Below are 12,500 nucleotides of genomic sequence, written 5' to 3'. Positions count from 1 at the left end.
TGGGATATATTGAGGAATATTTAATGGAAAGGAGTCACAATCGCTTTTTGACAATGTCGAAGTGTATACGTGGCTATAGAATTTAAAGTTTTCATTGGAAATGATAGCCTCATCTGTAATTTCCTTGTTGTTAAGACGGGCTTCCGCTTTGCTCCGCTCCTCCTCTCCTCCGCTCTTCCGCTCCGGGCCCTGGAACTCCCGATCCGCGGGACTTCGGTGAATTCCGGGCCAGTTTTTTGCTCTTCTGCTCTCCTCCCCTCCTCCGCTTCTTCGCTCCCCCGCTTTGGACCCTGGAACTCTTGAAAAGGGCCGGGCTTCTGCCCTCCGCCTCTCCTCTGCTCATCCGCTCCAGGCCCTGGCACTCCCTGTGATCCAGTCATTCGCATGTGCGTGCCCGGAGGTCCGGGAGCTCCACTCAAACGTCCGGGGGGGGTAAGGGTAAGGTGTCCTGTCCCCCCCCCTCGCCGCCTCTGAGAAGAGAAACATCTCCTCCACTCCTCCGCTCCTCCGCTGCGGAACCAGGTATTACCGATCCGCCGGACTCAGGCGAATTGCAGAAAGGGGTTTTGCCGTCCTCCGCTCCTCCGCTCCTCCGTTTCGGGCCCTGGAACTCCCGAACCGCTGGACACAAGCGAATCACGCTCCGGGCTTCTGCTCTCCTCCGCTCCTCACCTCATCCGCTCCAGGCCCTGGTACTCCGTGTCCGCGGGAACCCCCCCCAACCCACAAAAACAAACTCTCACACACACACAAACACACGCACACACACACACACACACACACACACAAACACACAAACACACACAGACACACCTGAACTCATCATAGCTGTGCTAATAGCATTGGCCGAAACGTTTCCACAACCAAACCAACATTAGCTCATCCACTCATTCACATATGTGTGTGCCCAGAGGTCCGGGAGCTCCAGTCATAAGTCCGGGTGATCTATGTCCGGAGAAGGCTCACATTAGCCGCTCTAAGGGGTCCTGCTGCCCCCCAGCTTCCCGGCCTTTGAGAAGAGACACATAACTCCGCTCTTCCGCTTCTCCGCTATGGGCCCTGGTACTCCCGATCCTCCGAACTCAGGTGAATTGCGTGACGTGCTTCTGCTCTACTATAAGCCCCTACACACTTCGAACACGGCTGTTATCACCCTGTTACTGCATTTCAATGACACCCATTTGCTTTCGATCTCAGTGTCTGCCACCGTACGGAAAAAGCGGGGGGGGTGGGGGGTGGGGGGGCATAAGCGCATTCGTGCTGTAAGTAATCAGAAGTTAATAGTGTTAACGGTTTGCGAGAAATTTTTAATGCTAGACAAAAAAAGAAAATTAAAAGGATATAATTAAATAAATAGATAGAAAAATAAAATTAAAAACGAAAAAAAAAAAATTGTGAGGGGAATATAACATGTAATTAAGTTGGCGGTTCACAGGGAATCTCAGACATCAAACTGTTTTTAATTGAACATAAATAGTACACCCAAATATACAAATGTACAAATAAACATAGCAAGGTAGAACTGAATGTCAATGAAACAACCAGGCATGAGGAAGCAACGGACATGAGGACATTTGTTCTGTATGTAATGAGAAGTTAATAGTGTTACAGGTTTGTGAGAAATTTACAGTGCTAGACAAAAAACGAAATTAAAAGGAAATAATTAGATAAATAGATAGACAAATGAAATTAAAACCAAAAAAAAAAAATGCAAGGGGAATACGACATGTAATTAAGTTGGCGATTCACAAGGAATCTCAGACATCAAACTGTATATTTTTTGTTGTTTATATATAAACATATATAAACAAACATATATTGTTTGTTGTTTATTTTTGGGATATATTGAGGAATATTTAATGGAAAGGAGTCACAATCGCTTTTTGACAATGTCGAAGTGTATACGTGGCTATAGAATTTAAAGTTTTCATTAGAAATTATAGCCTCATCTGTAATTTCCTTGTTGTTAAGACGGGCTTAGCTTTGCTCCGCTCCTCCTCTCCTCCGCTCCTCCGCTCTTCCGCTCCGGGCCCTGGAACTCCCGATCCGCGGGACTTCGGTGAATTCCGGGCCAGTTTTTTGCTCTTCTGCTCTCCTCCCCTCCTCCGCTTCTTCGCTCCCCCGCTTTGGACCCTGGAACTCTTGAACAGGGCCGGGCTTCTGCCCTCCGCCTCTCCTCTGCTCATCCGCTCCAGGCCCTGGCACTCCCTGTGATCCAGTCATTCGCATGTGCGTGCCCGGAGGTCCGGGAGCTCCACTCAAACGTCCGGGGGGGATAAGGGTAAGGGGTCCTGCCCCCCCCCCCCTCGCCGCCTCTGAGAAGAGAAACATCTCCTCCACTCCTCCGCTCATCCGCTGCGGAACCAGGTACTACCGATCCGCCGGACTCAGGCGAATTGCAGAAAGGGGTTTTGCTGTCCTCCGCTCCTCCGCTCCTCCGCTCCTCCGCTCCTCCGCTCCTCCGCTCCTCCGTTTCGGGCCCTGGAACTCCCGAACCGCTGGACACAAGCGAATCACGGTCCGGGCTTCTGCTCTCCTCCGCTCCTCACCTCATCCGCTCCAGGCCCTGGTACTCCGTGTCCGCGGGAACCCCCCCCAACCCACAAAAACAAACTCTCACACACACACAAACACACGCACACACACACACACACACATACACACACACAAACACACAAACACACACAGACACACCTGAACTCATCATCGCTGTGCTGATAGCATTGGCCGAAACGTATCCACAACCAAACCAACATTAGCTCATCCAGTCATTCACATATGTGTGTGCCCAGAGGTCCGGGAGCTCCAGTCATAACTCCGGGTGATCTCTGTCCGGAGTAGGCTCACCTTAGCCGGTCTAAGGGGTCCTGCTGCCCCCCAGCTTCCCCGCCTTTGAGAAGAGACACATAACTCCGCTCTTCCGCTTCTCCGCTATGGGCCCTGGTACTCCCGATCCTCCGAACTCAGGTGAATTGCGTGACGTGCTTCTGCTCTCCTATAAGCCCCTACACACTTCGAACACGGCTGTTATCACCCTGTTACTGCATTTCAATGACACCCATTTGCTTTCGATCTCAGTGTCTGCCTCCGTACGGAAAAAGCGGGATGGGTGGGGGGGCATAAGCGCATTCGTGGTGTAAGTAATCAGAAGTTAATAGTGTTAACGGTTTGCGAGAAATTTTTAATGCTAGACAAAAAAAGAAAATTAGAAGGATATAATTAAATAAATAGATAGAAAAATAAAATTAAAAACGAAAAAAAAAAATTGTGAGGGGAATATAACATGTAATTAAGTTGGCGGTTCACAAGGAATCTCAGACATCAAACTGTTTTTAATTGAACATAAATAGTACACCCAAATATACAAATGTACAAATAAACATAGCAAGGTAGAACTGAATGTCAATGAAACAACCAGGGATGAGGAAGCAACGGACATCAGGACATTTGTTCTGTATGTAATGAGAAGTTAATAGTGTTACAGGTTTGTGAGAAATTTACAGTGCGAGACAAAAAAAGAAATTAAAAGGAAGTAATTAAATCAATAGATAGACAAATAAGAAATTAAAACGAAAAAAAAAAAAAAAAATTGCAAGGGGAATGTAACATGTAATCAAGTTGTTTTTTTTGTTTTTTGTTTTTTTTTTACCAAAAAAAAAAGGAACCTCGGACATGGGTAACTATATTTTTTTGTTTTCGGATTTTTCCATAAGTTTTAAGGATTTTTTTTTTTTTTTTTATATTTCAAAATCGTTTATGAAGACATTAAAATTTGGGGAGCATTTTTGCATTCTGTTCTTGTGAATGAAGAACTTGGCCAGGCCTAAAAGAACATTGACACAGAGTTCATCTGTTATGTTGCTTATAAGTAAACAGAATGTTATATCATCTTTTGAGAAGGAAACTGGTGACGATGGAATGAGAAGGAGAAAAAATATATGGTCAGTGGTTTCAATGTTGTCTTCACAAAATGTACAAATATTATCTTCAAAATTAAAGCGTACCCTCGATAATTCCTTAGATGGGTAGATGTCAGTCATAATTTTGAAGTGGGTCTCTTTTGCCTTGGGGGTATGGGTAGAGTCCGATACATAGTTCGCAGCGTGGCAATCGATTCCTCATCAAATTTATTTAAAATATCCTTTCTTTTTTTTTGACGTCCATGGAATAAGTTTCCTGTGAAACATTTCCTAATAAAGGAGTTGCTGCACTTTCTGTCCACAATTGAGATTCCCTGGAGTGATAGTCGGGGTAACTGTGGTTGTACGGTTCGGTGCGTCATTATATTTTTGGTCAGGAATACAAATTGTCGAGGCAGTGCGTTTCGTAACTTTAGCAACTCTAATATGGGAGGCTTGAATCTGTGTGTAGTACAGAACTGCTCATTGTCCAGAGGACTGCCAGTGTCATCCATCAAGTCAATTATTGACCATATACCTTTCTCAAAGCATTCCTTGTAAAACAGAGGTTTGTTGCCATGCAGTACATATCGATTGTTCCAAACTATTATACTGTGTGGTGAGAAATTGTGTACGTATATCATTTTCCAGTATAATAATATTTGTTTATGGAACTCTGAACATTTGACAGGAATCTTGTTGATATCCAAGTCAGAGATAAGCAGAAGACTCAGGCCGCCGACTTTGTTGAATAAGTAGTTTGGAGTACAATACCAGAAAGAACGATGAGGTTTGATCCAGGATTTCAACCAGTTCACCTTCAATGTCCCATTCAAGCAGTCCGACTCTATCACTTTCAGCCCTCCTTCACTTGTTTCTTTCACCATATGTGATTTTTCTTAGATGGTGTGGTCTGTTCCTCCAGATAAAGTTGAAATTGATTTGGTTAACAGATTTTACGAGTTGATTTGGAGCAGCATTGGAATACGCTGGGTATATACATCTGGATAAACACATCCATTTTAGTCAAATATATCCGGCCTAATATTGATAAATCTCTCTGGAGCCATATATTAGAATTAAGCTTTACTTTGATTCAGTTTAGATTCAATGTTCCTGGATTGATTTAACGTTTGGTCCTTGGATAGGAAAATGCTCAAGTATTTTATTTCTGATTTCATAGAAACATCGCTGATTTCCTTTAGTGGCGAGTCATGCAGCGCAAGAAGTTTGCATTTCTTTAAGTTTAATGACAATCCTGAAGCCTTGGAGAATGTTTTGGTTTTTTTCAGCACTTATTGGGACTTGATGTTCATTTTTCAAAACTAAGGTTGTGTCATCTGCCAGCAGGCTAATAACAATTTCTGTCCCCAACATTACTTCTGTCCCACACGTATACACACATACACACACACACACACACACACACACACACACACACACACACCTTAATTCCACTCTTTTATATACGCATGTCTGGAGTTCCGGGAGCTCGTTCTCAACGTTCTGGGGATAATCATAGCTGTGCTGATAGCATTGGCCGAAACGTATCCACAACCAAACCAACATTAGCTCATCCACTCATTCACATATGTGTGTGCCCAGAGGTCCGGGAGCTCCAGTCATAAGTCCGGGTGATCTATGTCCGGAGAAGACTCACATTAGCCGGTCTAAGGGGTCCTGCTGCCCCCCAGTTTCCCCGCCTTTGAGAAGAGACACATAACTCCGCTCTTCCGCTTCTCCGCTATGGGCCCTGGTACTCCCGATCCTCCGAACTCAGGTGAATTGCGTGACGTGCTTCTGCTCTCCTATAAGCCCCTACACACTTCGAACACGGCTGTTATCACCCTTTTACTGCATTTCAATGACACCCATTTGCTTTCGATCTCAGTGTCTGCCTCCGTACGGAAAAAGCAGGATGGGTGGGGGGGCATAAGCGCATTCGTGGTGTAAGTAATCAGAAGTTAATAGTGTTAACGGTTTGCGAGAAATTTTTAATGCTAGACAAAAAAAGAAAATTAGAAGGATATAATTAAATAAATAGATAGAAAAATAAAATTAAAAACGAAAAAAAAAAATTGTGAGGGGAATATAACATGTAATTAAGTTGGCGGTTCACAAGGAATCTCAGACATCAAACTGTTTTTAATTGAAATTAAATAGTACACCCAAATATACAAATGTACAAATAAACATAGCAAGGTAGAACTGAATGTCAATGAAACAACCAGGGATGAGGAAGCAACGGACATCAGGACATTTGTTCTGTATGTAATGAGAAGTTAATAGTGTTACAGGTTTGTGAGAAATTTACAGTGCGAGACAAAAAAAGAAATTAAAAGGAAGTAATTAAATCAATAGATAGACAAATAAGAAATTAAAACGAAAAAAAAAAAAAAAAATTGCAAGGGGAATGTAACATGTAATCAAGTTGTTTTTTTTGTTTTTTTTTTTTTTTTTTACCAAAAAAAAAAGGAACCTCGGACATGGGTAACTATATTTTTTTGTTTTCGGATTTTTCCATAAGTTTTAAGGATTTTTTTTTTTTTTTTTTTATATTTCAAAATCGTTTATGAAGACATTAAAATTTGGGGAGCATTTTTGCATTCTGTTCTTGTGAATGAAGAACTTGGCCAGGCCTAAAAGAACATTGACACAGAGTTCATCTGTTATGTTGCTTATAAGTAAACAGAATGTTATATCATCTTTTGAGAAGGAAACTGGTGACGATGGAATGAGAAGGAGAAAAAATATATGGTCAGTGGTTTCAATGTTGTCTTCACAAAATGTACAAATATTATCTTCAAAATTAAAGCGTACCCTCGATAATTCCTTAGATGGGTAGATGTCAGTCATAATTTTGAAGTGGGTCTCTTTTGCCTTGGGGGTATGGGTAGAGTCAGATACATAGTTCGCAGCGTGGCAATCGATTCCTCATCAAATTTATTTAAAATATCCTTTTTTTTTTTTTTGACGTCCAGGGAATAAGTTTCCTGTGAAACATTTCCTAATAAAGGAGTTGCCGCGCTTTCTGTCCACAATTGAGATTCCCTGGAGTGATAGTCGGGGTAACTGTGGTTGTACGGTTCGGTGCGTCATTATATTTTTGGTCAGGAATACAAATTGTCGAGGCAGTGCGTTTCGTAACTTTAGCAACTCTAATATGGGAGGCTTGAATCTGTGTGTAGTACAGAACTGCTCATTGTCCAGAGGACTGCCAGTGTCATCCATCAAGTCAATTATCGACCATATACCTTTCTCAAAGCATTCCTTGTAAAACAGAGGTTTGTTGCCATGCAGTACATATCGATTGTTCCAAACTATTATACTGTGTGGTGAGAAATTGTGTACGTATATCATTTTCCAGTATAATAATATTTGTTTATGGAACTCTGAACATTTGACAGGAATCTTGTTGATATCCAAGTCAGAGATAAGCAGAAGACTCAGGCCGCCGACTTTGTTGAATAAGTAGTTTGGAGTACAATACCAGAAAGAACGATGAGGTTTGATCCAGGATTTCAACCAGTTCACCTTCAATGTCCCATTCAAGCAGTCCGACTCTATCACTTTCAGCCCTCCTTCACTTGTTTCTTTCACCATATGTGATTTTTCTTAGATGGTGTGGTCTGTTCCTCCAGATAAAGTTGAAATTGATTTGGTTAACAGATTTTACGAGTTGATTTGGAGCAGCATTGGAATACGCTGGGTATATACATCTGGATAAACACATCCATTTTAGTCAAATATATCCGGCCTAATATTGATAAATCTCTCTGGAGCCATATATTAGAATTAAGCTTTACTTTGATTCAGTTTAGATTCAATGTTCCTGGATTGATTTAACGTTTGGTCCTTGGATAGGAAAATGCTCAAGTATTTTATTTCTGATTTCATAGAAACATCGCTGATTTCCTTTAGTGGCGAGTCATGCAGCGCAAGAAGTTTGCATTTCTTTAAGTTTAATGACAATCCTGAAGCCTTGGAGAATGTTTTGGTTTTTTTCAGCACTTATTGGGACTTGATGTTCATTTTTCAAAACTAAGGTTGTGTCATCCGCCAGCAGGCTAATAACAATTTCTGTCCCCAACATTACTTCTGTCCCACACGTATACACACACACACACACACACACACACACACACACACCTTAATTCCACTCTTTTATATACGCATGTCTGGAGTTCCGGGAGCTCGTTCTCAACGTTCTGGGGATAATCATAGCTGTGCTGATAGCATTGGCCGAAACGTATCCACAACCAAACCAACATTAGCTCATCCACTCATTCACATATGTGTGTGCCCAGAGGTCCGGGAGCTCCAGTCATAAGTCCGGGTGATCTATGTCCGGAGAAGGCTCACATTAGCCGGTCTAAGGGGTCCTGCTGCCCCCCAGCTTCCCCGCCTTTGAGAAGAGACACATAACTGCGCTCTTCCGCTTCTCCGCTATGGGCCCTGGTACTCCCGATCCTCCGAACTCAGGTGAATTGCGTGACGTGCTTCTGCTCTCCTATAAGCCCCTACACACTTCGAACACGGCTGTTATCACCCTGTTACTGCATTTCAATGACACCCATTTGCTTTCGATCTCAGTGTCTGCCACCGTACGGAAAAAGCGGGATGGGTGGGGGGGCATAAGCGCATTCGTGCTGTAAGTAATCAGAAGTTAATAGTGTTAACGGTTTGCGAGAAATTTTTAATGCTAGACAAAAAAAGAAAATTAAAAGGATATAATTAAATAAATAGATAGAAAAATAAAATTAAAAACGAAAAAAAAAAATTGTGAGGGGAATATAACATGTAATTAAGTTGGCGGTTCACAAGGAATCTCAGACATCAAACTGTTTTTAATTGAACATAAATAGTACACCCAAATATACAAATGTACAAATAAACATAGCAAGGTAGAACTGAATGTCAATGAAACAACCAGGGATGAGGAAGCAACGGACATCAGGACATTTGTTCTGTATGTAATGAGAAGTTAATAGTGTTACAGGTTTGTGAGAAATTTACAGTGCGAGACAAAAAAAGAAATTAAAAGGAAGTAATTAAATCAATAGATAGACAAATAAGAAATTAAAACGAAAAAAAAAAAAAAAAAAATTGCAAGGGGAATGTAACATGTAATCAAGTTGTTTTTTTTTTTTTTGTTTTTTTTTTTTTACCAAAAAAAAAAGGAACCTCGGACATGGGTAACTATATTTTTTTGTTTTCGGATTTTTCCATAAGTTTTAAGGATTTTTTTTTTTTTTTTTTTATATTTCAAAATCGTTTATGAAGACATTAAAATTTGGGGAGCATTTTTGCATTCTGTTCTTGTGAATGAAGAACTTGGCCAGGCCTAAAAGAACATTGACACAGAGTTCATCTGTTATGTTGCTTATAAGTAAACAGAATGTTATATCATCTTTTGAGAAGGAAACTGGTGACGATGGAATGAGAAGGAGAAAAAATATATGGTCAGTGGTTTCAATGTTGTCTTCACAAAATGTACAAATATTATCTTCAAAATTAAAGCGTACCCTCGATAATTCCTTAGATGGGTAGATGTCAGTCATAATTTTGAAGTGGGTCTCTTTTGCCTTGGGGGTATGGGTAGAGTCAGATACATGGTTCGCAGCGTGGCAATCGATTCCTCATCAAATTTATTTAAAATATCCTTTTTTTTTTTTTTGACGTCCAGGGAATAAGTTTCCTGTGAAACATTTCCTAATAAAGGAGTTGCCGCGCTTTCTGTCCACAATTGAGATTCCCTGGAGTGATAGTCGGGGTAACTGTGGTTGTACGGTTCGGTGCGTCATTATATTTTTGGTCAGGAATACAAATTGTCGAGGCAGTGCGTTTCGTAACTTTAGCAACTCTAATATGGGAGGCTTGAATCTGTGTGTAGTACAGAACTGCTCATTGTCCAGAGGACTGCCAGTGTCATCCATCAAGTCAATTATCGACCATATACCTTTCTCAAAGCATTCCTTGTAAAACAGAGGTTTGTTGCCATGCAGTACATATCGATTGTTCCAAACTATTATACTGTGTGGTGAGAAATTGTGTACGTATATCATTTTCCAGTATAATAATATTTGTTTATGGAACTCTGAACATTTGACAGGAATCTTGTTGATATCCAAGTCAGAGATAAGCAGAAGACTCAGGCCGCCGACTTTGTTGAATAAGTAGTTTGGAGTACAATACCAGAAAGAACGATGAGGTTTGATCCAGGATTTCAACCAGTTCACCTTCAATGTCCCATTCAAGCAGTCCGACTCTATCACTTTCAGCCCTCCTTCACTTGTTTCTTTCACCATATGTGATTTTTCTTAGATGGTGTGGTCTGTTCCTCCAGATAAAGTTGAAATTGATTTGGTTAACAGATTTTACGAGTTGATTTGGAGCAGCATTGGAATACGCTGGGTATATACATCTGGATAAACACATCCATTTTAGTCAAATATATCCGGCCTAATATTGATAAATCTCTCTGGAGCCATATATTAGAATTAAGCTTTACTTTGATTCAGTTTAGATTCAATGTTCCTGGATTGATTTAACGTTTGGTCCTTGGATAGGAAAATGCTCAAGTATTTTATTTCTGATTTCATGGAAACATCGCTGATTTCCTTTAGTGGCGAGTCATGCAGCGCAAGAAGTTTGCATTTCTTTAAGTTTAATGACAATCCTGAAGCCTTGGAGAATGTTTTGGTTGTTTTCGGCACTTATTGGGACTTGATGTTCATTTTTCAAAACTAAGGTTGTGTCATCTGCCAGCAGGCTAATAACAATTTCAGTCCCCAGCACGTCTAACTTTTGGATATCGTTGCTCTTTTCAACATAAACGGCTAGCATTTCGGTAGCAATTATAAATAAATAGGGTGAGATGGGGCAACCTTGGGGGATTCCCACATCAACATGGAAGCTCGGAGTGGTGCCGCTTGGCAGGGTGACACAGCTATGAATATTCTCATAGAGCCCACGGATCACATTCCTGAATATTTAACCAAATCCAAAATGTTCGAGCGTTGCTATGATAAATGGATGTTCGACCGAGTCAAAGGCTTTAGAAAAGTCCAAGAAGGATATGCGGCCATTATCTTCAATGCGATACGCCTCTAAACCCATCGCTCGCCCCGACTCGGGGAATCCTAGAGCCTACTTGCACCCCCGCCCTAACTTAACTCCCTCACTCGTGGAGCTCCCTGAGCTCCACACATCCCGGAGCATCACGCCGACTCATTCACATTTGAATGATTGTCTTTATTTTATGTCCGCTAGATAGAGGCATCCGCACATGCGCATCAGTGGAGCTTCAGGCCGGCTGAGGCATGGACTGAAAATCATAAAGACATGTGTGATGAGCTAAAAGGAAGATAAGCATATTTTTATAATAAATGTAAGAAAGAGAGGGTAATGCAGCCTCAGGGCGGCACTGGCCCGTGTCTCTCCAAGCCTGCCTTTGGGGGGGGGGGGGGGGGGGGGGCACGGAGCAGTGTCTCCCTGTGCCGGTCCCAAGCCCGGATAAATGCAGAGGGTTGCGTCAGGAGGGGCATCCGGCGTAAAACGTTTGCCAAAACCAAACATGCGAGTCAACCATAACTATACCATACCGGATGGGTCGCGGACCGGGTTAACAACGACCGCCATTGGTACTGATGACCTACAGGGTACTAATGGAAATCGGGCTACTGTGGGTCGAAGAACAAGAAGAAGAAGAAGAGGAGGAGTGCGTGTTCGGAAGCAGAGAGAGAGGAGGAAAGGAAAGAGCCTGGGACTGAGAGTAGGGACTTTGAATATTGGGACTATGACAGGAAAAGGTAGAGAGTTGATGGACACGATGCAGAGAAGGAAGCTGGATATACTGTGTGTCCAGGAGACCAGGTGGAAGGGTAGTAAGGCTAGAAGCTTAGGAGCAGGCTTTAAGTTATACTATTATGGTGCTGACAAGAAGAGAAATGGAGTAGGAGTCATCTTGAAGGAGGAGTTCGTAAGGAACGTCCTAGAGGTGAAAAGAATGTCAGATAGACTTATGAGTCTGAAATTGGAAATTGAAGGTGTGATGCTCAGTGTTGTTAGTGGCTATGCGCCACAGGTGGGATGTGAACCTGAAGAGAAGGAGAAGTTCTGGAATGAGTTGGATGAAGTGATGCAGAATATTCCCAGAAATGAGAGAGTGGTAATTGGTGCAGACTTCAATGGACATGTTGGTGAAGGCAATAGAGGGGATGAAGAAGTGATGGGCAGATATGGTATCCAGGATAGGAATGCAGAGGGACAGATGGTGGTAGATTTTGCAAAAGGGATGGAAATGGGTGTAGTGAATACCTTTTTCCAGAAAAAACAGGAACATAGGGTAACTTATAAGAGCGGAGGTAGGAGCACGCAGGTAGACTACATCTTGTATAGACGAGGTAACCTGAAAGAGATCGGTGACTGCAAAGTAGTTGTAGGTGGGCGTGTAGCCAGACAGCATAGGATGGCGGTTTGTGCGACGACTCTGGTGACAAGGTAGATGACGAGGACAAAGGCAGAGCAGAGGACAAAGTGGTGGAAGCTGAAAAGGGAGGAGCGTTGCACGGTTTTCAGGGAGGAGTTGAGAAAGGGTCT

Source organism: Fistularia commersonii, unplaced genomic scaffold, assembly GCF_037954325.1.
Source record: "Fistularia commersonii isolate RoL2024-O1a breed Wild unplaced genomic scaffold, RoL_Fcom_v1.0 HiC_scaffold_75, whole genome shotgun sequence".
In the NCBI taxonomy this organism is placed as follows: Eukaryota; Metazoa; Chordata; class Actinopteri; order Syngnathiformes; family Fistulariidae; genus Fistularia; species Fistularia commersonii.
The sequence above is the reverse complement of the archived record's forward strand: the minus strand, read 5'-3'. Positions refer to the sequence as shown.